This window comes from Panthera onca, chromosome D2, assembly GCF_046562875.1.
Source record: "Panthera onca isolate mPanOnc1 chromosome D2, mPanOnc1 haplotype 2, whole genome shotgun sequence".
Lineage (NCBI taxonomy): Eukaryota > Metazoa > Chordata > Mammalia > Carnivora > Felidae > Panthera > Panthera onca.
In genome coordinates, this window is record NC_138349.1 from 67306922 (window position 1) to 67332009 (window position 25088).

The 25088-nt window shown below is 38.1% G+C and overlaps 1 protein-coding gene and 1 pseudogene across 4 annotated transcripts in view; both read right to left on the bottom strand.

The window, feature by feature from the left end:
• BICC1 (BicC family RNA binding protein 1) overlaps positions 1-25088 on the bottom strand; it is a 285454-nt gene that overhangs the window by 118705 nt on the left and 141661 nt on the right. The gene's annotated exons all lie outside the window — the stretch shown is intronic.
• Positions 13064-14325, bottom strand: LOC144613220 (5-hydroxytryptamine receptor 3C pseudogene; annotated as a pseudogene).

Below are 25088 nucleotides of genomic sequence, written 5' to 3' on the forward strand. Positions count from 1 at the left end.
CTAAATCACATGACTCCCTGGCAAGGGAAATTTCTGCCCCACTTGGCTTACAAAGTAAGTGAAAAATACCACATATTTATGGAGGCGGGGGGGGACATCTGAAAGCCCAACCTCCCAGAATTCCACCATGAAGTGCTCACTAGCAGCAGAGTGGCTGCCCCTCAACACTCTGATTAACTAATGACAGAATAATCCAGAGATAGCCCCAGAATGGTTCAATCCAGGAAAGGATCACCACCTCCATGAACATATGCAGCATATAGGATGCATTTTGGCTGTCACAATGACACAACAGAGGGCCACACTGGCACTCACTGGCCAGGGCTACAGAAGCTGAACTTCCAACAAAGAGCAGGACAAACCCACTCAAGATGTCCATATACGCATCCTGGCTTGGCACAGTTCCAAGAGCCATAAAGTTGCCATAGCTTAAGTAAATGGTGCCAATCCCCCAACAAGACAAGATTACATACCAGTTAACAAAGTACATTAATTGTGAGTAGTTGCATCAAATACACATTCTGCTGCCCTCTCTTTCAGGATACAAATCACTACATCTTTATCACTGACCAGTCATGCCACTTCTTTCAAAGTCTGTGGGGGATTACTCACTGCACATCTGTAATCAGTTCATGCACAGATGGCAGACCAAGGAGTTGTACTGACTCCTTGTCTCCCAAGGTAAGAAACAATGACATTTTACAAAAAATGGATAATCAAAAGTGGAAACTGGCCAACCACGATGAAAGTACAGCAAACAAACAGTGAGATTGGAAGTGAAATCTGAGTCAAATGTCAGGGGTACAGAATCTGGGATGCTGGGAATGAAGACGCCATCGCTATTAGAGAGGCTGTGATATGCAGCCAGAGGAAACTCAGTGCATACAAGCCTAGTGACGTAAATAATGAAAGTGGTTGTGACAAAGAGGAGCTGATGTCGGCAAAATACTACACATTAAAGAAACTCTGGGAGATATTTCACAACTTTCAAAGTACAAAGGATGACATGTTGGAGTCGGATCTAGACTTACGGTTACCAAGGCACAGAAAAGATGCTCCCTCAGTATCATACGCTATACAATAAAAAAAGCACTGTTTCAACTATTCTTTTTCTTTAATTATTTTAATGTGTATTTATTTTTGAGAGAGAGAAAGAGAGAGAGAGACAGAGACAGAGACAGAGTATGAGCAGCAGAGGGGCAGAAAGGGAAGAAGGCACAGAACCGGAAGCAGGCTCCAGACTCCCAGCTGTCAGCACAGAGTCTGACACAGGGCTCGAACTCATGAACTGTGAGGTCATGATCTGAGCCAAAGTTGGACGCTTAACCAACTAGGCCATCCAGGCGCCCCAAGTTCCAACTATTTTTGACAAGTTTTTTTACCAAAAAAAAAAATGAAATACATTCATTCTCAATATTTCTAACATTTAAATACAGTGCATTAAATAATTGGCTTTAATATCTTCATTTTCCTATACATTTATCACTAACAGAAACTTTTAATATTTTCACAAAAATGTTTAGAAGTTTGAACATGTTTAGAACATGTTTAAAAATGTTTAGAACAATGAACATCATTCAAGTTTCCCAGTGATTACTGAAAACACTCTGCAGTTTCAGCCTGCACAGTCATTTTTATGGTCCCACGTTGCTGTGCAAGTTGAGGACTACCTTTTATGTCCTATTGAGAATAACTGACAAGGGGCTTCACACTGTTCCACACCATAGGCAAGCTTAAATAATTCATTTCTAGAAGTTCAGAGAACTCCCCCTTATCAACCAAAATCTAGCTCAAATATACCCTCCACTCTGAACACTCTCCCAACCCTCCTGGCCAGAAGTCATCTTTCTCTCTCCCCTCCACACTCTAACTTTGTTGTGGCAACATTATAGTACTTATTTCTTTGCTTGTTTTTCCAATCCCACCAATAAAGTGGCCTCCCAATGGCCAACAAACTGTATCTTGTTCACTTCTAAACATTTGAATCTAGCACTTAGGATCTAAGAAGCATTGTTAAAATACAGTGATGGAGATAAGAAAGGTCAAAAGGAGAGGCAACAATTATCTAAGACTTTCCAATTACTTGGCACTTGGTAAATCAGACAGAGTAGAGCAGCTCCATCTACACAGTCTCCTTTAACTCATACAAAAAATGGTATCTGTTAGGAATCTGCTTATCAAAATAAATGAACTGAGTCAATATTCCTTAAATGAAGGTAAATTCTGTATCACTGACAGAATTCATTCTCCCAGGGTATGTCTGCATACTAATGGATAAAGAAACTCTCCAACTAAAATGTCTGAGGTGGAGAAGTACAGTGAGTGGCAAGCTGGGCCAAGTACGGGTTGTGGACAGTGGGAAGCCTAAGTTCTGTCATTTCCACTCTAGCCAATGGCTGGCACAGGCTCAGGGGCCCGCATCTGCCCATTGTAAAAGATGAGCCAGATTTCTGTATTAAGTCTCCTGATTTTCTAAAAATTTTTTTTAATATTAATTTTTGAGAGACAGAGACAGAGCACGAGCGGGTGAGGGGCAGAGAGAGAGAAGGAGACACAGAATCTGAAGCAGGCTCCAGGATCTGAGGTGTCAGCACAGAGCCTGAAGCAGGGCTTGAACCCATGAACTGCAAGATCATGACCTGAGCTGAAGTCACACACTCAACTGACTGAACCACCCAGGTGCCCTAAATCTCCTGATTTCTAAATGTGACCTATTTCAATTATTTAAAAAACACTGTGGGCCAGAGAAAGCATGGACCCTACTACTTTCTGACCTGTGCTCCAAACCAACAAGAATTTTCATGGGGTATGAGTGGGTTATTTGTAATGATCTATGTTAATGAAGAACAGGTTTCTTGGTTCCCCTGGGACATAAGGATCTGTGATTCTTAATGTTATTTCATTCCCCAACTATCACTTTATTATAATTCCCCAGAAAGTTTAAATATATCTTTATCATATCTATTATCACAAGTGTATAATAAAAAGGTTAAACCTGAACTATCTAAGTTGTATATAACTTGAATATAATGGTTTAATAGTACATATCTTGGGTAAAAAATGTAATAGTATTGATATCTCTAACAAAATCAAGTTACCAAACTTTGTTAACTTTCTAGCCTCTAATTTTTCATAAGCCCATTATTCTAGTTACATGATTTCACATTATATGCTTTTTTAGGCAACACATTTTACCATCCACATCACCTTAATCTTCTTCAAGCAAACAATCCTACTTAGCTCAGTAAACCCCAGTAGGATTAATGCTGACTGATAATGACAGATTAGCACAAAAGCAGATCTATAATGGCATCCCTAAGACATTAATAAGATAAAATTCTATGCAGGCTGTACTGGGTAAATAGGAAACGAAGTACTAGGTTTGAGAAAAGTTTGCTTTAAAAAAGGAATAATGAAGAGGTACATATTGGTTATGCTACTATTGTAACAACTCCAAATGTCAGTTGATGAACACAAAAGTTCCTCTCTCCTGTTAAATGGACTGCATAGGTCAGCAAAGGGCTTGGTTCTCCACAGTCATTCAGCGAGCCAAGCTTATGGAGGCCTTTCCATTTTATGGCTGCCCATCTAGAATCCATGGCCTCCTATCTCCCTTTGGAAGAAAAATAGGAAGAATCCTGTGCTGAACTTTTACTACCTTGGCCTCAAAGAAAAACACATTACCTCCCTCACATTCCATTGACCATAACTACACACATAGCTCTACCAATTCAAAAGGAGCTGGGTCATGCAGGGGGCAATTAGAGTATTTGCTGGGCATTACTGTCTCTGCCAGATGGTTCTTTATTTTTTAAGTTTATTTATTTTGAGAGAGAGAGAGAGAGAGAGAGAGAGAGAGAGAGAGACAGAGACAGGCAGGCAAGGAGAGGCAGAGAAAGAAGGAGAGAGAGAATCTCAAGCAGGCTCCGCACTATCCGTACAGAGCCCAATGTGGGGCTCAAACTCACAAACTGCAAGACCATGACCTGAGCCAAAATTAAGGGCTGGAAGCTTAACTGACTGAGCTACCCAGTCGCCTCTGCCAGATGGTTCTTTTAAAAGCTTCAACATCATATAGTAAAACCTACTCTTGCTCCTTTCAGAATCCAGACTTGTACACATAACCTCCTAAACATATCTCTGCCTTGATATCCCACCAGCTCCTTAGACATGTTTAAACTGTGCACAATCTTCTCCACACAACAGGACATTATAAGTTGTCTATCCAGGATCCAGGAATCAACCTGGTTATCTAATAGAGTGATGCCACTCCCAATGCCAGGGACTGATTTAAGAATAGGCATGAATAGGCATGAACCTAAAGCTCAACAACAACAAAATAAACTAAGCAACTTGACCCCAAAATGGGCAGACCTGAATAGACTGTTCTCCAACAAAGATATACAAATGGCTGATAAGCACATGAAAAGATGCTTGACACCACTGATCATTACAGAAGTGGAAATCAAAGTATAATGAAACAGCATCTCACACCCATTAAGATGGCTACTATCACACACAAAAAAAGCAGAAAGTGCATGCTGACAAGGATGTGGATAAATTAGAACTCTTGTGCACAGTTGGTAGGAATGTAAAATGGTACAGCTGCTGTTGAAAACAGCAATGTGGAACACCAAGAGCAATTCATCAAAAAATTAAAAATATAATTAGCACATTATCTAGCAATTTCACTTCTGGTTATACACCCAAAAACTGAAATCATAGTCGCACAGAGATATTTATACATCCACATTCATAGTAGTGCTATTCATGATAGTTAAAATGTGGAAATGTAATACAAGTGTCCATCGATGGATGAATGGAAAAGCAAAATGTGGTACATGCATACAATGGAACAGTATGCGGCCTTATAAAGGAAGGAAATTCTAACATATCTACAACATGGATGAACCTTGAGGCATTATGCTAAGTAAAACAAGCCAGTCACAAAAATACAAATACTGTATGATTCCATTTCATGAGAAAATTTACCTCAAGTTGTCAAAATCATAGAGACAAAAAGTAGAATTGTGGCTTGTTTTCAGGGGCTACAGGGAGGGGGCAATGAGGATTTATTAATGGGTACAGAGTTTCAGTTTTACAAGATGCCAAAAGCTATAGGGATGGCTGCTGGTGATGGTTGAACAACAATATGAATGTTTTTATTACCACTGGACACTTAAAAATGGTTAAGATGGTAAATTTTATGTTATGTGGATTTTACCACAATTAAAAGAAGAGGAGTGGCTGGGTGGTTCAGCCAATTGAGCATCCAACTCTTGATTTAAGCTCAAGTAATGATCCCAGAGTCATGGAATCGAACCCTGTGTCAGGCTCTGTGCTGAGCATGGGGCCTTAAGATTCTCTCTCTCTCAGGGCCCCTGGGTGGTTCAGTTGGTTAAGCGTCCAACTCTTGATTTTGGTTCAGGTCATGATCTCATGGTATGTCGGACAGAGCCCCTCATCGGACTCTGCACTGAGAGATGGAGCCTGCTTGGGATTCTCTCTTGCCTTCTCTCTCTGTGCCCCTCCCCTGCTCACTTGTGCTCTCTCTCAAAATAAATAAACATTAAAAAAAATTCTCTTTCTCCCCCTCTCATGTGTGTTCTCTCCCTCAAATAAAAAAAAAATTAAAATTAAAAAAAGAAAGAAAGAAAGAACAGCCAGGCATGTGATGCAATTTGGGTGAAAGATAAATAAGAAAAGGTTTGATGGGCACTTTTGAGAATGAAGCTTTCTGGCTTTTTAAAGAGAATTTCTGAAAAGGTTCTCTCTCTCCCACTAGATGGGAAACAAAGACACATGGAGCCCTGATGCTACAAGAAGAGAATCAGCTCTGGGATAAAACTGACAGGGTGGAAGACAGAGCTGAGTCAGAGAACATCTGAGTCCTGGATAACATCACAAAGCTTCTTGATCAACTATCCCTGAAGCCATTACCTGTGCACACTTCAGTAATGAGAGCAGGTACACGTTCATGTTGGTGAAGCCAGCCTGTTACTGGAAATGGAAAGCATCCCACTGGATGCACATTCCAAACCTGGTCCTCCTTCTGACTTCCACACTTTTCTCTGATATGTGTTCAAAGCTGTCCTCTCACCTCCCATAGCTTCTCCCTCGCTGCCCACACTACTGTACCCAATCAGTTGCACAGACCTAGTGATTCTCTCCCCCAAACTGTGCCCAGAACCTAAAACAACCTTCCATCCAGGTAATTACCACTCCTGAGCATTTCCACAAAGGGCTTCACACGTGGTAGCAGCACTTCCAGCTCTCTCCCCTTCAAGTCGTTAAGTGCGGATATTTCCCTCCTCTAAATCCACCAGTGCTTATTCATTATCTCTTAAGTCGGGCACAAACTTCTTGGCCTAACATTAAGGCTGTCCATACCAGGCCACGACCCACCTCTTTGGTTTTACTTTTCCTCAGTCTCCTCTATTTTCATCACCACCACTATCCACTGTCCTGCCCACACCCAATCCCTATGGTTTTCTTGCATTATATAAGCAGTTCTATTGTTTCACGGTCTCCTGCACTCAATTTCTATCTGTTGTTCATCACAAAGCATAAAAGCAACTTCAAGATCCCCTCAATTTAATACAATCTTTCCCTCCTCTGAGCTGCTATATTGTCTTTCTTATGCCACTTATATTTCTATTTTTAAACTGGATCAACCCCCTTCTAGAATAAACTATCTTTGAGGGAAAAGTCTATTTTACTTATACTGAACTTGCCAGGTCTTGCAAGGCCTAATTATTGGTAAGCCAATGAAAGTTACACTTTTGACAATCACAAAGAAGATGTCTGGGCATTTCATTTGCAAGACAGTTTTAAGCTTCTAGAAGAACAATCCATTGCCCTTTGAGGAAACCAAAGGTAGAATCACATTATTTTAATAGGATCATATATCTAAATCAAGAGTCCCTGGCTCAGATGTCAACTGGAGTCAGGCAAGGAACAGTTAGGAATGGATGGGCAGAGTGCATGCTTTTAATTCAAATATACATTCCACACACACACACACACACACACACACACACACACACACACAAATAGACAAACAAAGATTATTCATTGCCCCAAACAAATACATTTTCTCTCATTTTCCTGAAATTCACCACCCCCTTATTCATATTTCCCCTTGATCTATAAATATGAGTACAAGAATTACTCCACCATGAGAAAACCAACAGTGCACTGACACCAACCGTCACAGAATAAGAGGGAGTGGAAGAGCATGTGGCAAACAGGGACACATCACTAGCTCCAACCAGCATGTGTAGACACTGGCCCAAAGTAGCCAGACTTTCCAACTTTCCAAGAAAAGCTATCAAACCAGACTGGCATGTAAAATCTCCTTAATTTTAAAACGCAGCTAAATAATTTACTTAAAAATCACTATTTAGATAAATATGATATGGCCTAAACTAAATGTTGATATACCAAATACAACCAGCAAGCCATTCTCTTGTTTTCTGTTTACCTGAGATGGGTTAAAAGAGAAATAACAGAATGTGGTAATACTCAAAAAGTGAATAGATGGTGCTTCTATCAGAATCAGAAAATTCTGTGCCCCAGGCATTTTATAAAGAGCTGGGCTTTGATCTTAGGAAGAAGGAACAGGCAGCTTTACAAGCCAGCACCTGACTGCGGGTCTAGGGCATTTGGTGGGGAGGCCCAGGGCTAAAGGCTGCTGGGAAGCTGAGATCAATTAAGCCTCATACAAGGTTATATGTGAATTCCCTTGCACTTGGTAGAAATTTTTAAACCACTAAATTTTCCTGAATTAATGTTAAATTAACACTTCCAAGAGGATGCCAGAAAAATAAAGTATTACCCTGTTGAATTTGGTACAGCATGACAGAAAACATCTACTGTACTATAAATGTATTTTTCTGCAAAAGTAATTTTAAATATTTCTGATATAGGAAAAAGTATAGAGCTCATAAAAAGTTATGAGTAATATTCAAAGGATTTATACATTTCAAAAATTATTTTAATTGATTATGAAAATTTCCAAAGAAGCTACTCCGGAGACTTAAGTGCACTAACGATGTCACAAGGGAGACTTGGAAAGACAAACATACAGATATACTAAGGTTTCATTCATTTGCAAAAGTGTAGAATTAGATTTGGCAATATTTCAGATGTCTTCATGTAATTCTTAGAATAAAAGTTTCAAACAGTTTTTCCCTTGTGAATTTTCAGGTTCTTAAACATCTAAAAAGAATCCAATTAAAAACCACCAAACTTTCCAAATGCTGGTTTCAAGAAATTAAGATTCTTTCGATACAACTCAAATTCCAAAACCTATTCACACCTGATAAAATGGCATAATTATCCTATATTATGAAATATGAACCAGTTGGTGAGGTATATTTTTACCATTATGCATTCATTCATTTATCAAACAAGGTAAGTATGAGACATTATGCTCAACCTACGAGCAACAACGATGGACAGCTATGGCCACTGCTCTCACAAGGCTGATATTATACTCAGGGAAACCAACAACCAACCCTTACACCCTTAACTACAAAGTGTAAGAAGTTTCATGAAAGAAACTTACATGTTGCAATGATCTCACCTAACATAGAGATGCCATGTAGTCTATTAATCAAGGGAAGGCTATGCCTTGATGAAATGAGCCACAATATAAAGCATAGTTACATCAAAGTGGGTAATGAAAATCATGCCTGGGAGAGGGAGCAACATTCATTCATTTTTAAACATATTTACTGCATGCCAGATATGTGTCAGTCATTGCAGTAAACATTAGGCATAAATAGTGAATAGAATTTAAATAGTCCCTGATTACACTTATAATCTACTGGGGGAAATGAACAGGTATAATAAAATAAATCTACTGGGAGAAATGAAGAAAAGGCAGCAGGAAGAAATCATTTTTTAAGTGTGGTAGGGGTTAAAAAAGAACAGGATGCTCTGAGTCAGAACAGTAAGAGGGGCAGTACTTTATACTACATGAGACGACCTCTCTGAGAGCGTCACTGAAAGATGCAAGGAAAACATAAAGAACATTGCAAGCTGAGAGTACAATACAGCACAAAGGCCCTGAAGCAGAAGGGAACTCAGTGTTAAAGGCCTGAAAGGCAACCAGAAAGCAGGAGGAAACAGCAATAGGTTAGGCGGAGAGGGAAGTAAGGGCCAAGTCCAAAGATCCACGATAAGGGGGTTGGATCTCAATATAAAGAGCTAGGAAGGCAATGAAGGGCTTTAAGCCTTGGAGGAACATGACCATATTTGTCTTTTACAGATCACAGTGAAGAAGGCAGGACTGGGAGTAGAGAGAAGAGCTAGGAGGGCATTGCAACTGTCCAGCAAGAGATGATGGGAGCGTGAAGAAGGGTCAGGATGGCAGAGACAAAGAAAAATGAAGCAAATCAACATATACTGAGGGTGGAACTGACAAGATTACTGATTGATTTGATTGGAGAGGAGTGATGAAAGAGGAGTTATCAAGTTGTCAATCAGGTTTCTGGTTCAAATAACTAGATGGCTCATGCAATCACGGAGACTAGAAGAAAGAAAGAGACCAAATGAGACTAAGAAAATAAAAGTTTTAGTTAAGTTACATTTTTGAAGTCTATGAGCCACTCTAGTAGATTTATAGCCAAGTGGAAATATCAGGCTAAGGTGATAAGAATCTAGTGATCAGAAGGAAAAAAATTTAATTGGAACTATAAATTTGGAATTAGATATTTTAGATCATGGAATCTGAGACTCTCACCTACTAAAGACAGAAAAAACAAAGGTCCTCCTAATTTGGGTGTGAAACTAACCTTGAGACAAAGTAGAATGGTAAGTAGAATGGAGGTCAGGGGAATAGGGAATAGGTATTGTTTCATGGTCACGAAGTTTCGCTTTGGGAAGGTGAAAAAGTTCTGAACATGGATGGTGGTGACGGTTGCTTGGGTGAATATACTTAATGCCACTTAAAAATGGTTAAAATAATCTTACGTAGTGTGACTTTAATAAAAAAATAAACTAAACCTCAAGAATTCCAACATTTAGACATTGGGTAGAACATGAGATGCTGAAAACACCAGGGAGGGAATGAGCTTCCAGAATGGTAGCAGACAATGAGGAAGTCATAGAGAACAAAGGGAAAACTCCAGACTAATCCCCACACAGGAGAGTTCCTTAAAGAAAGAAGAACTGAAAGCTCCTGAGAAATTAAGTCAAATGAAAGACTTCAAAGTATCCCTTGGAATTTTAAAACATCAGTGGAAGGGTAAGTGCAGGAGTTGGAGTGAGTTAAGAAGTAGAATATGATTAGATGACTTTTTTAAGAAGTTTTGACTCTGACAAAAAGCAGAAAAACAGGAGGGTGGCTGGAGAAGAATGTGATGCCAAGGGAGATATGACAGTTCTAAGGAGCCTACTCCAATGTCCACTTTCTCCCAATTAGAACCCTCAATTTTCAGCTGGGCACATGGACACCTAAATTAAGTACTCTGACTTCCTCGAAGACAGGGATGGCCAGAAAACTAAGTTCTGCCTAGGGATGCTAGGAGATTCTAGGGAATCCCATGATTCAATATGTTCTGTCCCTTCTTCCATCCAGCTCACTAGACTGCGGTTCCAACTTGGATTATGAAGATAAGGGCCATAAACTAGGAGTAGGAAAATGTGTAGGCAGAAGCACCTTGATTTGCTAAGTCTTTGGGAAGCACTGTCACCACACCAGGCCTGTACTATGAGACGTAATCTTCCAACTTATTAAATAGCAATCATTTGGGTTTGCTTTGATTTTCTGTTTCCATAGACAACTCTAACCTCAACTAACATAGGCAGTTTTTATCTTTAGTATGTGAGCCAACAGAACACAATTGTGTGAAATGGGGATGGTCCAACTAGAAAGCCTGACTCATGACAGAGGGGGGCAGGATCTAAAGAGAAAAGCATGAGAGAGATGCAAACCCAGCACAGCTAGAAAGATGAGACTAGGTAAGATGTAGGAGGAGTTCAATCATGCAGAGACTTGCAAAGTAGGATAAGGATTTTACTTTTTTATCTTAAGAGCACTGGGAAACTAGATATTTTTAATAGGTAAGTAATATAACCCAATGTGTATTTTTTTTCAAAGATCATTGACAGTAATTTGAAGAAAGGAATGAAGTGAGGGCCAAGACAGGTGGCAAGGAGACTAGGTAGAAAGTTGTTTTGACAATCCACCTGAAATACGGGGTTGGGCAAGATAATGATTATGGCCTATGGCAGAGTGAGTAAATGTGAAGACAGCACTGGCAGCACTTTGTATGTGTTATGCATGACAGATCAGGGACAGTAAGCAGTCAAGGATGACACCCAAGGTTACGACCTGGACAACACTGTGAATAGTGGTATAGCTCACTGAATTGGGGACTTGTGGAAAAGCTAAACACTTGGGTAAGTTCAATTTTTAACATTCTAATTTTTAAGTTCCTGAGACAACCAAGTGTAAATAAATACCCAGCAAGTAAAAGACTTGTTCTCACTAGCTTATTCATAATAGTGAAAAACAGGAAATAGCCAGGTGTCCATAAACAGGGAAACAGATTACCTGTGATATGCAATGTAATCCAACTCACTATTAAAAAGGAACAAACTACTGATATATGAACGATAGGAGGAACCCCACAAACATAATGCTCAGTGAAAGAAGCCTTATACCATAAAGTACATACCACGTGTTTCCATTTGTATAATATTCTAGAACAATCATTGGTGAAAAAACTCAGAAAAGTGGTTGATACAGTAAATTGGGGGTGGATCTGGGAGAGGGGATAGGAGGAAACTGTTTCAAGTAATGGTAATGGCTTATATCTGCATAAGAGTTTGGGTTACACAGATGTACACATTTGTCAAAAAACAATGAATAGTACATTTACTTTAACAACGACAAAACACTCCAAATATTGAATGCTGATTACTGGTATGCATGGTGAAGGGGTGAAGTGTGCTGATGTCTGCTTGCTAGTCTGAAATGCAACAAAAAAATAAGATAGATTGATAAATAAATAGAAGGATAGATACATCCATATGAGATAAAGCAAATATAAAGAAGTAATTGTAAAATTTAATTAGTGGGTATGTGGTATTCCCTGAGTCTTACAACTTTTTTGTATTTTTATAATAAAATGTTAGAAAAGCTTTAAGTAACTAATCTGCACTTCTTTGAAAGCACTAACTAAAACTTAACAATAATAGATTCAAGCACACATCCTCCTCCTCCTTTTCCTTCACGTCTTCACTATTATTGTGAATCTATAAATGTTCACTACTATAGAATTCATAACCAATTCAATCACAAAGAAATATTATCATTTTAATACCATTTGAAATCATTACCAAGTATCTAAAATATGTACTTTGCAGAAAAATACTTAAATAGAAATATTTTACCACATTTTAAGCAATGAAACCATGATAATTCAGAATAAAGAAACGGGAAAATTTCAGCTAATACAGGGAAAATAATGGTCATTCTGAATCATGTAACATTTTAAGGTATACTGTTTTCTTACTTCCATACTTTGGTAGCTCTTTAGGACCCATTTAATAAGGAAATAACTATCACTGGCATACCAAATGTCACATTGTTATTCATTAATGTATTTTTAAATGTCTCCCTAGGAATACTGTTTATATCCTTAATTTCCACTATCAAACCCAAATTCTTTCCCTTAAAGAAAACCCCTAGGTCTTTCTTAGCAAAAATTAGCAACTAAAATTACTTAAAATTATTAGAGACTTAGTTGCATTTTACTAAAAATTTATCCTCAAAGAATAAAGACAAATTGTCTTTTTTTTCCCCTTGAAATGAGGCCTACTGAGGGTGATTCAACCAAGGAAGTATTTTAGGAACTGGAATCCTGAGGAGTGAGGCAGAACTCATGGGAGAGCTGAGGGGAGTTGATGACATTCAGTAACTTCTAGAGCGAAGTTCTGGGAACTACCTGGGTCTGGTCTGAAACCACATGGAAGGACTGGGTTAAAAACAACAAGGTGGTTGCTGAGGCTAGGGGCTGGGATTGAATGGGCATGAGAGCCTGGATGGTTTCTAGAGGCAAGAGAAGCTCAAGACTGGGGTTTGTAGGTGGGCGTCTGAAGAAGTGCTCCAGAGGACAGTGACCATGATGATAAGAGGCCATAAAGAGCAGGCAGAGGTGGAAGAGCACAATGTCCATCCTGTGGCTGAACTGCACTCCCAGGTGCTGCTTCTGAGCCTTGTGTTCCTACTGGCCCTTGCTGATGCAGAGCATCCATTTAACTCTGCCTCCTTGTTACCAGGAACCCTCCCCACCAACTCCACTGGCTCCTTAGGGCCAGGCAGGCAGATAGGAATGAGACACAGGCCCTTACTTCCCCTCTGGGTTGCAGTGGGGCAGCATTTCTTTGGGCTGGTACAATGCAGAAACAAGCATTAGAGCCACCAACTCATGGGTGGTAGCTGGGTGGTAGCCAGGTGTGTAGCAGGGAGGTGATAAAAATGGTCTCCAGTTGGCTGACCTGCACCATCAGAGAAGAACACAGGGCAAAGGAGATACTGATGAGGGGGATGCCAATGTCTGGGAATAAGTCATTTGTCATAAGCAGAAAGACAGTGTAGTCCGGTAGCAGTGCTGTCTTGAATGGGGCATGATTCTCTTTCTGCTGGTAGGTAGAAGCTGAAGGCATGGATGACAGCCAGAAAGCCACTGGATACCAGAAGGATACCAGAAGCCTCATCATATATAGGCTGGGATGTGCCTTGATGGCTACCTGTTGAGATGAAAGAGCTGAAGGTGAGTGTGCAGGTCTGTTCATCAAAGGGTAAATGGAAAATAGTCCATATTACATTTGCTGATGACTCACACTGGTTTATCTAATCTGCTGCAACCTTCACAGGTGACATAAGCCATGTGACCTGTAGGTACCTAATCCACATCTATGAACTCAATGAAGATAACCGGAAGTCATAGCTCCTTAGTTGCCATGCTGAGCTTCCTGATGCCCCCATATTCCTCTGGATTCCACCTGATGAATGGATTGTACCAGACCATAATTAGCCACAGGAATTGTGTCATCAGTTAAAGCTATGCATCACCCACTTCCAGGATGTCAGACAGGGTGATGGAGATGTAGACATGAGTGGGGATCCTGTAGTTGATGGCTGGATGGAAACTTTTCTGTTAAACACTGCTTAGAAAATAATAGGGACTCCCCCCACTGCTGGTCAAAGCCTGAGTGATTGGTAGTAAAATGGTCTCCTCTTCCTTGAAGCAGCCAGTGGAGAATAAGGCAGAGGAGGAATCCTTTCCCATGCAGCCAATCTCTTTCCATCTTCCTTTCCTTGGCTCTTTTCTGGAGACATAGCAACAATATTGTTCTTAACAGACCACAGGCCACATCTTGAGCGCTGGCTCAAATTATCCCTTTAATTAAAGCTTATGAAATGATTTTTCAAAACCAACTACCAATTAAAAAGCTCAAAATCAACTCTCATTCATTTATTATTTTCAGGTGATACAGAGAGTTTCTAACATGGCAAGCACAACTATAGATACTACTATAAGAAAAGAGTTTTCACTTAGTAGCACAAGTGTTTGAATTACATATTCATATACACTATGCTTGGGATATTATGTTGCTCATTTTCAGTACACGAAGTCTTTAACATACAGTCTGGTGAATATTCTAAGACAAGTAGCTTTCCTTACTGTACATGCCATCAACTTAGACTTTAACTGTACAAAACATTTTTTAATGTTTATTTATTTTGAGAGAGAGAGAAAGCATGAACCAGGGAGAGGTACAGAGAGAAAGAGAGAAAGAGAGACAGAGAGAGAGAGAGAGAGGGAGGGAAGGAAAGAGAGAGAATCCCAGGCAGGCTCCTTGCTGCCAGTGTGGAGCCTAACATGTGGCTCCATCTCACAAACCGTGAAATACCCAGGCAACCCTATACTAAACTTTTAAAATACCTTTTAGGGGCGCCTGGGTGGCTCAGTCGGTTAATTGTCCAACTTCGGCTCAGGTCATGATCTCACAGCCCTGTGTTGGGCTCTGTGCTGACAGCTCGGAGCCTGGAGCCTGCTTCGGATTCTGTATCTCCCTCTCTCTCTGCCCCTCTCCCACTCACATTCTGTCTCTGTATCTCTCAAAAATAAATAAACATTAAATATTTTTCAAAAATAAATAAAATACCTTTAAACGTCAAAAGAAAGGTATATTAATCTCTCAAGTAAACATATAGATACTATGTCTTTTTCAGAGCCCCACTGTTAAAGGAAAAAAAGAAATAGCTAAATGAGCCTAACGTTGGTTCTAAGTCCTCAGTTTTTTTTTTAATTTAATTTTAATTCCAGTACAGGTAACATACAGTGTTATATTAGTTTCAGATGTACAATATAATGATTCAACAATTTCATACATACAACACCAAATGCTCATCACAAGTGCACTCCTTAATCCCCATCACCTATTTCTCTCAACACTCTACCCACCTCCCCTCTGGTGACCATCAGTTTGTTCTCTATAGTTAAAAGTCTGATTCTTGGTTTGTCTCTCTTTTTTTTTTTTTCTTTTGCTTGTTTGGTTTCTTAACTTCCACATATGAGTGAAATCATATGGTATTTGCCTTTGACTTATTTCACTTGGCATTATACTCTCTAGCTCCAACCACGTCCTTGAAAATGGCAAGTTTTCTTTTTTTGTTATGGCTGAATAATATTACATTTATCCATTCATCTATCAATGGACACTTTGGGCTGCTTCCATAATTTGGATATTGTAAATAATGCTGCTATAAATACAGTGGTGCATGTATCCCTCTGAATTCCAAGTTCTCAGTTTTTAAATTCTTCCCTGGCCTGATCAGAAAAAATATTGAACTAGGTACAGCCACAAGTTTTAGAGAGGGAAGAGAAATCTTGTTTTATAAGTTGCTGGGTTTTGCTTTGCACACTGTAACCAGCCTAAAGCAAAATGCTTTCCATAAATGTGGTAAACAAACATCAAACTCCATTTCATCAATAAAACCAAGTTTTCCCAAATAAGAGAATGTCAACTCACTCCATCCATTTTAAACTGATGCAATCCTTGGAATGTGTGTTTGTTAAAAGGAAAAATGAAATGGTGTAAAGCTCAAATGTGACCAGTGGAATACAGGCTGTTGTGCTAAAGGAAAATTTTGAGTTTTTCAACCAGGGTCAAACAGAAAGGTGAGATGCAGAACACTGTAAATTTATCTGGAAAAAAATTGAGTGGAAAGTGTAAGTTTTAAACATCACTGATATTTTCCTTTTCTTTTATAAGGTCATTCAAGTGAGCATCAAAGCTCACATAAGAAAAATTCACAGAGGAAAAGGCAAGGAAATGTCTTTGAGAATGCTCTTTGTATAAATTGGTATATCTGACCCAAGGCAATAATGCACTGATCAAAATCAGAGCATCTAAAGATAATGTAAAACTTCCACTTTTTCAAGCTAAAATGATTCAGGGAATCTTTTAAACCAAGTTTTACTCCCAGTCTGTACCCTGTACATTCTGTTAAAAAGTGAAAGACCATAAAATTTTCAATTCTGTGTTTACTGGCAAACTTATTATTTATTATGTTCACAAAAAAATTAATTTACAGCAAACCAAGATGATACAATGGGGAAAAAAGCCATTTATTGAGTACCTGGTATGCACCAGCACTTCATAAACACAAATATACATGAGCTCCACTTTCTCCATACAACCTTATAAAGCAGGCATGATCCCCATTTGACACTTGAAAAGCACATTTGGAGAGATTAAAGAACTTGCTTAGGATCACACAGCTGAGTCTGGAGAGGCTTTTATTCCTGGCTCTACAATTAACTAGCTATATGTTCTTATCAGTATAAGTCACCTGACACTCATATGCAAAATAAAAGACTTAACTGAATATTTTAACTACATTAAAAGGTGATTTTGATCTTTTAGAGACTGGTAACAGATGGTCAGACTTCCTAATTTCCCTCTACCTCTACCCTTCCTTGTCTTTATCCAATTTTACTATTCCTCACTCATTCCACAAGAAGGTAGGGAAGGGAGTTGCCCTCCCTCTGCCCCCCCCCCAAAAAAAAGAGTACTTAAAAGTTTTGTTTTACTTAAATTTTTTTTTAGAGAAAGAGCACATGTGCGAGTGGGGAAGGGGCAGGGGAGAGGGAGAGAAAGAGAGAAGGAAAGGGAGAGAGAGAAAGAGAGAGAATCTCAAGCAGGCTCCACATTCAGTGTGGAGCCCAATGAGGGGCTCAGTCTCATGGCTGTGAGATCATGACCTGAGCTGAAATCAGGAGTTGGACACTTAACTGACCGAGCCACCCAAGCACCCCAAAAGTTTTGTTTTAGATACCTGATAACACATCTAACTTTTAAAGGAGAAAAATCTCATACAGAGAAGTTAAAACTAATTCCTAAAACTAGAGCATTAATGACTTTACCCTGTACTTTTTCATAATTACAGTGAACAAATGAGAACTGACTTCATAAAATTCCCTCAAATGCCTGACATCTTTGCTTAAAAATAAAAAAAAAAAATATTACTGTGCTCCCATAACAAGTGGTAAAGAACCATCATAGTAGCTAGTAAGAAACTGTGTGTCTAAATTTAAGTCATTCTTAACAAATTACCTTTTTTTTTACTTAAGTACAGTTGACACACAATGTTGCATTAGTTTCAGGTGTATGACACAGTGATTCCACAAATCTGTACATTTATGCTCTGCTCAGCACAAGTGTTAGCTACCATCTGTCACCATACAATGCTATTACGATACTACTTTACAAATTAGCTTTTAAAGGACTAGAAGGCCAAAGAGAGTTAAGTAATTCCTTCTATATCTTGTTTATAATCTACAGAGGTACAAACTCACAGCAATTAATTAGAAAGTAAAATTCTAGTTTGGTAAGTAATAATCTGTGCCTTCCTTGAAACTGACAAGCTGAACTGAACTGAGAATTTTCCATTGGCCCTAATCACAAACCTCTTGTTTATTATTGAAAAGTCAGAAAAAGCCATCACTTCCAATATATTTGTCAAAGGGGGTTATTTATTAAATACAGAAGAGAGATTAAACATGAGCAAATGCCTGAGATATTTTTACTATTTTATTAATTCCTTGCAAGGGGGTGCCTGGGTAGCTCAATGGGTTAACGATCTGACTCTTGATTTTGGGGCCCACATGATCTCACAGTTCATGAGATGGAGCCCCTCATTGGGCTCTGTGTTGACAGCATGGAGTCTGCTTGGAATTCTCTCTATCCCTCTCTCTCTGCCCTTCCCCAGCTCGTGCTCCCTTGTACATGCACTCCCTCTCTCTCTCAAAATAAATAAGCATTAAATTAATTAATTAATTAATTACAATAAAATTCCTTGCAGGGAATAAATCAAGGGAAAAATATAGGGAATAATTCGCCAGGTATTTAAGAGAGGAAGATGACAACATTAACATTTGAATGCCTACTATGTGACATGACAGGGAGGTTTTATGTAGGTTGCCTTGCTTAATCAGTCTATTTTTGTAATCCAGTACAGTTAACATACAGTGTTATACTAGATTCAGGTGTACAATAATCACACTCTAATTTAGTCCTAAAAAAGGTAGGAATTATATTGCATTCAACAGGTGAAGAAAGAGACTCAAAAACTAGGTAATTCGTTCAAGGTCACACAGCTAATAAATGCTGGTGTATTTCCAGCTCAAATATATTTGAATATATACTTAAATGAAAAGTCTAAGCTCTTTATACTACCCCCCCCCCACCTTCTCTGTGCTTGGTCAGGGGTTTCAAAAACTAAAAAGTCACATTCAGCAACCTATTAAAATTTTAGTTTTGGCTGAAGAAAAAAGAACCATGTGATTATGATATATCAACTGCTACACCAAAGGTATGAGAAGATAGCATATACAAGTTGTGCTTGTAGAAAAGGGTAAGCTGGACATTCAGATAAAGCTATTTAAGTAGAAAACATCTTAAATAAAAATATATTTTGCTAAATAAGAATATTCCTTAGATCAGAAGTGATAAGAAATAAATAAGTGAAGGCTAGAGTCAGCATTTGCCATAGAAATGTCTCTTACCTCATGGCCTATAGTGTGGATTTTAACAAACCAAGTTCAGAGAACAGAAAATAAATTTCACAACAGAAACACATAAAGCCCCACCCAGAGACTGAAATATAAATTCCCCCTTAGTGATCAACAGTAGAAATGAGTGTCTGGCTTTGCCTCAGTGGAATGAGAAAAAAGAAAAACGTCTCCTGAGAATTCCTAAATACAAGTCTATATTCATGCACTCTTGGTGACAGAATTAAAAAAATTTTAAAGCAATTTAAAAGTAGTGTTCAAAGAAGTCTCATGGATAAAATTCTAATGTACATGAGCTTACAATAAAAAAAAAAATCCCTACAGGTACAAGGGGAAAAGCCATGAGTAGTGATTTATTACAAGTATGTTGAAGGAACAAGATACTATCAAAACTAATCATGCAGATTTTAAAAATAATTAGTTATAAGGACAGGAACACTGAGTAAGTCCCTTTCCTAAAGCTCAGGTACATAAGACCTACCTAAACTGGTAGGTTCAGGTACATAAGACCTACCTAAACTGGTAGGCTGGGGGAGAAGGGGGCATACCAATCCACCCTCCACCCACCAAGAACCTTGCACCAAGTAACAAGCAGCAGCAGCAGCAGCAGCAGCAGCAGCAGCAGCAGCCCACTGCTGGTGAAGAAGCAAGAACATGGAGAGAGCTGGGGGCCCAGGTATGCAGTGTGGACTGAAAACCGAGGGTAGATTAGGAATGCTGAGAAACCCCTAATGCACTGAGACCTCCTACTAAGCTCAAGGTACTAGTAGTTTAATACTGGAGAAATCTGAAGTCTGTGTTGGCCTCAAAGTAACTATAGCAGCAACAAAATTCAAATCTAGCTCAACTACTGATAATACTGACACAAATGCCTATATCAACAGCCTTGAAGGAAAGACAGAATTGGCCATTTATGGGTATTATTTACCCCGTCTCTATTGTTCTTTAGGACACAAAACCTTATATTCAGTTAAAAAATTACTAAACACAAAAAGGGAAAATTAAACCATTGCTAACAGATGACCTGGTCAACAGAACCAGACTCCAATATGGCCCAGGTATTGTAAATAAAATAAGGGACATTTAAAATCATTATAAATATGATAAAAATCTAATTGAAAAAAAAAAAAAAAGATTAACATGTGCTTATGGTGGTGAGGGATTTACCAGAGAGATGAAAACTATGTAAAGGATCAAATAAAAATGCTTGAAATGCAGAACAAAGTCATAGACTGGGAAAAAAAAATACTTACAAATCATATATCCAATAAAAGACTTGTATCCAAAACTCTTAATACTCAGTAAACAACCCAACAACATAGTAGCAAAATTTTGAACACTTAACAGAAGTCATAAGAATGGCCAATAGTCACATAAACAACTGTTCAACATCAATCTTCAAAAAAACATAAATCCATGATGAAAAACTGCTACATATCCACTAGAATGGCTAATCTTAAAAAGAAAGACATTACCGAGTGCTGGAAAAGCTGTAAACAATGGTAATTCTCATACATTGCTGGTGGGAATCCAAAATTGTAGAGCCACTTTCTGATTGAAATGAAACATATACTTCCCAAAGGAGCCAGCAATTCCATTCCAAGGCATTTACCCAAAGAAATGAAAATATTTGTCCACAGACCTGTATGTGGATTTCACAGCACATTCATTTATAATAGCTATAAAATGTAAACAATTCAAATGTTCATCCACTGGTGAATGACCAACAAGAAATACTCTAGTATATCTACACAACAGACTACTACTCAGAACCAAAGCAATAAACTATTGGTACACTCAACAACCTAGATGAATCCCAAAGATTTAGTCTAAGTTAAGACACAAAGGACTAAACACTGTGTGATTCTACTTATATGACATTCTGAAAAAAGCAAAACTGCAGCGAGAGAAACAGATCAGCGGCTGTCAGGTACTGGAAGTTTATGGGAAGGAAACTGTTCTTTTAATAAAAACTTATAAATTGCATTTTCAAGACGTGTAAATACAAATAAAAATATCTTTCATTTGTTTATTCAAAAAATATTTACTGAGCGCCCACAATGTAGCAGGCACTATTACAGACACTGTACCAAAAAAAGTTTCTTTCAGTTTCACAAGTATGAATTTTCAGAAGTGATGGGAACAAATGCAACAAAAACTCATTTAATACAAGTTTTCTACATGCTGATTGAATGTTGTCAGAACTCAATACTCCAGATTCTCACAAAATATCCTATATATTCGCATGCTAGTTTGTTACAAATTTATTAGGGTGAACCATATGAAACTGCAATGTAATCAACAAAACATTTCTTTCCTGTATTCCCATAGACAAGACCTAAGAAGCCAGGGGAGTCATCAGTGGTAATGTCACACCTTCTCCTCATTGTAATGCAAAGTACTAGCTTAGTTTCTGGTCAAAACACCTGATATTTTTGGTGAGTGTTTTTTGTTTTGTTTTGTTTTTTCACTTGTTAAGAACTTTCCCGACATCTGGACTGAAATGTGTTATTCATCTTGTAAACAGAGATGATTGCTATGGAGACTTAACTGACCTCTGGTTTCATGTTTCTGACATAAGAACTAAAGGACAACAAAATTACTCCCATTTTTAGTTAAAAGTCTTATACTTAGCTTCCTTATCATTAGTGGAAAACATGAAGTTTAATTCATTCTTAATTCAGGCATTTTAAAATAGACTATTCCTATGAAAAATAAATACACTTTCCAGAATCAAAAAATGACATGAAATACCATTTTGTTAAAGAATCTATTTTAGATAGTATAATTCATGCAGATAATTTCAGGAAAAAAATACAATTTTTGCACTTTAACACTATCTTCACTTTTTTTTATAACCCACTGGGACATTTATATCCTTTTGGTAGGATATTTTCATGACCTGCGTTGATAGTATTCTGGCCTGTAGAGGGGCTAATAATTAATTCCAGAGTCACTGAAGTTTGCTTCAGACCCACTATATGACAGCTGCCACTCAGCATAAATGTACACACTATGGATGATGAGAGCTGCATGACCATCTGTGTCTCACAAAGGACCTCATTACAGAGAAAACAATGAACAGAAATTTAGAATGTAAGAGGTGGAACTTTTTATCCCTCATATTTCATAACAATTATTTATAATTCCAAAATATGAACTTTCTCAATGTTAAAAAGTATATTTCTCTACTTTTCCAATTTTTTTCAAACTCCACTCTAATTTTTATGTTTTTGCTTTCTTGATTTCAATCTTTCAAAACTCTAACAAATCAAAGTTACAGAATTTAATCTTTGGTCAAACGAATCATACTACAAAGCCTCATATTTAAAAATCCAAATCCTATCAGATTTTAAATCTGTATAAATTCAATAATACTTAATCCAATTTTTTAAGTAAGTGAATTTTTACTTGAAGTACTCAGTTACCCTCCAGCTGACTTCAGGTATTTTCCACTACGTAAGAGATAATTATCTAAGGTAAACCTGTGCCATATAACCTTTGCATAAATGAACTTGTACCAACAAATGAGCAAAATCTGAGCATGGCATACAAAGGTAAATCTATACCTTAATTTTAATTGTTTAAACCTAAACATTGTCGATAATAGCAACCAACTTAACAATCTTTAGAAAATGAAAAACAGATGAAAAGTCTTAGATCATCATGAATCACACAGCAATGGAATTTAGCTTTAGATCACTCCTAGGATTCTTCTAACTATAATGGGGTTTAGGCTTTGGTATTTACAGTCTAAGCCAGTGGCTCCAGACTACTTCTCCCTTCAGATTTCCTGAAGGCAATGAGGTTAGGATAGGGGGTGCAATTAGGGTAGGGGTGCCTGACCTCTTTAAATGCCATATCTAAGCTCCAGGGAGAAGGAACAGGGAACCTCTTGATGACAATGCCCCTGAATTCGGTGAAGAAGCAGGAAGAAGCATGAGAGATTTCAGAAGCGAAAAAAAAAGTCCAAGATCAGTATGTGAGCCTTTTTAATGTCACACATTTGAAGAAAAGAATCTCCTCCTTAAAAAACCTGACAGTGCCAGGTTGCTACCAATATACCAGGTCATGTCATTTTAGAAACCACATCCTATTACCACTAAGGAAATTTAAAACATTAAAATAAAAATCCAGCTATCAATACCCCACTATAGTCTCACGATTAGTAAAAATTTACCTCTACTCCATGTATGGGAGAAATGGACAAATTATAAAAAGAGAAGCTGACAATAAATATATATTTGTTAAATCTCAAATACTTCATGAGGAAAGAATACATGGCTTGAAATTTAAAAAGACAATGCATGTAACATGTTAAATACAGTGATCTTCAACTTACAGCACATTAAGTCACTTAGAAGGACCTTTTCTTTTTCCCTTCCCTTCTCCTCCTCCCTGGCGTGAAGATGAGAAAGACTTAGGAAATAGCACCATGATGGGAGGGGGTGCCATGAAGAGGCTTCTTGGGCAGCATGCCTGGCAGCTAAGGAAAGGGGTTAGGTGAGGGGAACACAAAGGTGGCAGAGGAAGGAGGATTCCTGAGTGATTGGAATATTGATTACATGAAGCAGAATTAATTAACTGGACAAAAAAGTAATATACTGAGGATAATGGGAGCCAGCTTTCTCAATTTCTGAAGAAGAGGGAAGGCTAGAAAAAGCACTGGAGGTACTGGGTTACAATTTGAATTATCAGAATAAACATATCTTTCTAAAGTTATACAGATACAGGTATAGAAATAGCACAGATATACATGTGTGTATTATGTATACACATATACATCTCCTAGTTCTGTTTGCTGAGAGGGTGTAGGAGCAATGACAGCACTGAGACCCAGATTGTAATTTTAGTTACCATAATCTACTCAAAAGAAGGAGGGTCAGGACAGGGAAGTAAAAGACAAGCCTGGAACATCTTGTCCCAATGCTCAAAGAATGATAGGAATGAGTCAAAAGCAAACAAACAAACAAAAACAGGAATCAATTAGGAAAGGCTCAAATCTAGGACAATTTTCAGTATCAAAATAATGAGATTATCAAATTATAATCCACTGAATAAAAGGGTAATTCATAAATCCATATTGATATGAATAAGCAAATGAATAAATAAATAGGGAAGAAAGTTCTTTCTTATAGAATATCAACTAATAGATGTAGATGAAACATTGAAAATAATTATCATTCAGTAACTATCATGGTAGTCTCAAAAAAAAAAAAAAAAAAAAAGCCAGGTGGAGATTTGATGAAGAACAGGATATTGGCATAATATGGGAACATCTCACAAAATACTAGTTCAATAGAAAGGGGATAATGGTGATAATGGAGAAAGCACTGTTTACCAACTTGAGAAAGTGATCATATTTAATATTACTTACCAGTGGTGAAACAGATTGACACTATATGTTTCCTGATGTGATACACTGAAAAGAGCATGGTGCCATTCCTGCCAGGAAAGCATGGCCTGAATCTGGTCATGAGAAAACACTGGATGGTTCCAATTGAGGGTTGTACAGAATGAAAGGCCTTTCAAAGACATGAGAAACAGGGAAAAGACAGAGGAATAGATTCTAAACTGAAGAAGACTGACACACATGATATCTAAATTCAACACATATTCTTGCATATGGTCCTGGCCCAGGCAGGGAAAAAGAGACACTACTGGGGGCATTTGATGAAATTGGAATGGGATGTGTGGATTGCATGGTGGTTTTGTGTAACACTGATTTCCTGACAATAACAGACAATTGTCCACGCCTTCCCATCTTCTCTCACTGTGCTGTCTCTGGTAACAGTACCAACCTCCTCATTTAGGGGTGATGGAACATGTCATAAAAAGCCTACACAGATTAACAGAAAAGGGGGAGAGTTAAATAAAATATTAATAATTGCGAATCTGAGTCACACGAATGCCAGAGCTCTGTGCAACATTTTTGGAAGTCCAACACTATTTTAAAATAAAAACAACGGAGAGGAGAGGGAAGATGGCGGC